This window comes from Balaenoptera borealis, assembly GCF_965194805.1.
Source record: "Balaenoptera borealis genome assembly, chromosome: 7".
NCBI classification, from domain to species: Eukaryota; Metazoa; Chordata; class Mammalia; order Artiodactyla; family Balaenopteridae; genus Balaenoptera; species Balaenoptera borealis.
The window spans coordinates 16,895,916-16,899,885 of NC_138864.1; the positions used below are offsets into that span (position 1 = coordinate 16,895,916).

The 3,970-nt window shown below is 42.1% G+C and overlaps 1 protein-coding gene across 16 annotated transcripts in view; it reads right to left on the minus strand.

Moving 5' to 3' along the window:
• Window positions 1-3,970, minus strand: part of SUGCT (succinyl-CoA:glutarate-CoA transferase) — a 792,254-nt gene that overhangs the window by 602,058 nt on the left and 186,226 nt on the right. The gene's annotated exons all lie outside the window — the stretch shown is intronic.

Genomic DNA, 3,970 nt, shown 5'->3' on the forward strand with positions numbered 1-3,970 from the left:
CTAGGCACTTTACATATATTAATTCCTCTAATCCTTTAACAGCCCCATGTGATAGGCACTATTATCATCCTCCTGTAGCAGATGAGGAGTCATCTGTCAATCACAGTTTTGATTATTTCACAAGACAACAGGACCAGATAAACAGGGATTAGCACTAACCACTCCAGGGGGTTCAGTAAGGGAAATAAAATCTAATGCCCTGCGACAGCCACTGCATGGAATGAATTAACTTTCCTTCTATCAAACTGGAAAGTACTATCCACAGGAGAATTGACAAAAAATAGTAGCTCAAATAGTTTTTTGGGTTCCATTGCTTAGTAGAGGAGCGCCAATAGAGAAAAGGCAGTACAACCCTCAACCCTGTCAAATTGTTCTCTGCCTTTGCCTCCGTGTTACCAATAGCCATATGTCCTATTTGCCCAAATTACAGAGCTCCGATTCCCTGTGGGAAAGAAATCAAACCTTAGAAGTCAGACAGGAACATTTGTTTTTGAAGGAAATGTGATACAAAATCTAGGTTTAGGGACACGGTGCGATAATCTGTTGAGGTATTAGTTAGCTTTTTGATTTTGCTGCTACTGAATCACCCAAGAGTGAAGCAACATTGAGCAGTTCTTATTTTCTATTTCTCCTTATACTCCACCCCTACCTTCTGAGAAGATGGCCAGACTTTCCGCACTCCCTTGCCACAGGCAGGCTGCAAGGCTCAAGCAGAAGGGGCCTGAAGAGAACCTCCCTTCCTTGCTAGAGTTTTCCAAAAGCCTTGTGCTATGGAGACAAAAAGAAGCCACTGCGTTTGGGGTGAGACTGGAGGATAAAGGTGGGGACAGGTGTAGCACAGCAGCAAGAGGAAGAAAAAGATTGCCCCCAGCTTAAGGGAGAGCTGGAGGCCTGTGGGACCTCCAGAGAAGGGACCCACAGCTTCCCCCTTGCGGACTTCCAGGAAGGAAGTTCGGTCTCCATAGGAAACAACAGCAAAGTGGCCCTACAAGTGTGGCTCCATTCAGAGCACCTGAGTCCACCTGGGTCCCCACACACCGGGTCACACAATAATCCCAACACCATCAGATTCCAAGGGACTGGCTGGGGAGATAAAAGTAGGTCCATTACGGGCTCAACCAAGGGGCTTTGGAAAGGCGGGGAAGGCTTCATTCACTCCGTGTGACTCTCACTGTCACAGTGAGTGAGAGCCACGGATGCTGAAAACACTCTGCAGTGTACAGCACCACAAAAGCTGTTCCACCAGATGCCAGTACACTCTGTCGAGAGAAACTGGTAAACAACGGGCATCAAGGGGGAAACGGATTTGGACTAAAAGGCCAAGGACTGCCCTCAAGCACTGTTCTGTGCAACCCCCTGTGATCGCGCCCGCACAACTCTGGAAGACAGGGAGTCCCCGCATGACTGAGAATGAACTCCCTTCAAGCTGGTGGGATCGGAGCTCAGAGTTGGAATTAGGCTGACTGGAAAGAAATAAGTAACATGGCATTTCTTACGCACCAGAGCTTAAGGAGAAGACGGATATGACCCATAGCTATTTCATCTTTAAGAATACAGTGTCAGGGACTTTCTGAAAGCGTGATAAGCTCTCGCTCATCCTGTCTCCTGCACACTCCCGAAGATGCACTGCATTTTGCACTGTAATGGTTCTGAAGGTGACTTTCCAGACTGCATCTGTGTCCTAGTTCAATGAAGAAAAATCCAAGCCATCCTTCTGTCCCTAAGAGAACATCCATATTTCTTTGCGCTGACTTTTTTACGAAAATGGAAGCAGTGATTATATTTTTAAAGTTTTATTTTTAAGCTATTTTATTTATAATCAATAAAATATGGTTAAGCATCTGTGTATGCATCCATCCCACCTAACAATTGTTACATGTCAGGAGAAGATTGGCAAGAAAGGACTTTGGCAACACTATATAAAGTGACACAAATTATTACTTCATGAGAAATGTCCACACATCACATTTAAAGTGAAGTAAACAGCCACATGCATTTTTTAAAAAATAGAATTAGAAAGAGATGTGAAGCATTTTCAACTTTTGTAGAAAAATTAGTTGGAGGAAAGGAATAAAACACCATTTATGTAGCACCTTCTCTGAAAGTGAAGAAAACCATTACAGGATATAATTAATCTTGAGACCTCTTTACTAAAAAGAAAGAAGGGGCAACATGATCCCTTTTGGGAGAAGCAGAATAAATTCAGATTACTTGCCTAAGGCAGTGATTGGTGGAGATGGGGTCAAAATCCTACATGAAGATTAAGACGCTTGTGAAATCCCATTCTCTTACAAGCACTACACCTTTTTAAAAGATAACACTCATTGAACACTATGTACAAGTCACGATGCTTTATTCTTTTTTCTTTTCTTTTTTTTAAAATTTTTATTGGAGTACAGTTGCTTTACAATGTTGTGTTAGCCTCCACTGCACAACAAAATGAATCAGCCATACACATACAGATATCCCCTCCCTTTTGGACTTCCCTCCCATTTAGGTTACCACAGTGCATTAGGCAGAGCTCCCTGTGCTATGCAGTATGTTCCCATCAGTTGTCTATTTTCTACATAGCATCAATAATGTATATGTGTCAATCCGTCTCCCAATTCCTCCCTCCCCACCCCTTTCCCCCTTGGTATCCATACATTTGTTCTCTACGTCTAGGTCTCTATTTCTGCTTTGCAAATAAGATCAGCTATACCATTTTTCTAGATTCCACATATATGTGTTAGCATACAGTATTTGCTTTTCTCTTTCTGACTTACTTCACTCTGTATGACAGTCTCTAGGTCGATCCATGTCTCTACAAGTGACCCAATTTCATTCCTTTTTATGGCTGAGTAATATTCCATTGTATATATGTGCCACATCTTCTTTATCCATGCATCTGTTGATGGACATTTAGGTTGCTTCCATGTCCTGGCTATTGTAAATAGAGCTGCTATGAATATTCGGGTACATGTGTTTTCTTGAATTATGGTTTTCTCTGGGTATGTGCCCAGTAGTGGGATTGCTGGGTCATATGGTAGTTCTGTTTTTAGTTTTTTAAGGAACCTCCATACTGTTTTCCGTAGGGGTTGTATCAATTTACATTCCCACCAACACTGTATGAGGATTCCCTTTTCTCCACACCCTCTCCAGTATTTATTGTTTGTAGATTTTATGATGATGACCATTTTGACCGGTGTGAGGTGATACCTCATTGTAGTTTTGATTTGCAGCATTTCTCTAATAATTAGTGATGTTGAGCATCTTTTCATACAAATCACTATGCTTTAAATACTCTCCTCACTTAAATCTTGCTGCAATCCAAAGAGACAGATGTAATTTTCCTCATTTCACAATTGAAGAAACTGAGGGCAGTGACATTAAGTAGTTTACATGGGATCACCCAGCAAACAAGTACTGACAGAATTCCAACCAGGACTGTTGGACTCAAAGCCTATGCTCCCAGGCATGAGTCCTCCTTCTCTCTTTACGCCTCACACAGTGAAGAGACTGTATGCATTTCAGAACTAATACTGATTATTCCTAGTAGCCATCAAGGACTCCGGCAGTGACAAAGCATGAACTGATAGGACATATTTTCAATTTCCTTGAAATGCTATGATCACGGAAAAGAATCCTGGCTTTATCTTCCATGCTACTCAATACCCTTCCCCTATCATTAATACTAATCATACCTTATTTTAAGGTATTACTTTTTTAACATGTCTTCCCTGTCAGACTATAAGACTCTTGAGGACAGAAAAAGTGTTCACCATCATTTACCACTAGTCTCAACACCTAAGCACAGTGCCTGGCACAGAGTAGGTGCTCAATAAAACTTGGCTGAATGAATGAATGAAGGTGCCAGGGCAGCCTTGTGAGCTAAGGGAAGCACGGCACAGTGGTGGCACCTGGCTCAGTAAGACTTCACTGTCAACTGCTGGATCATGATTGACTTGTAGAGAATCTATGGTCAAAGGAG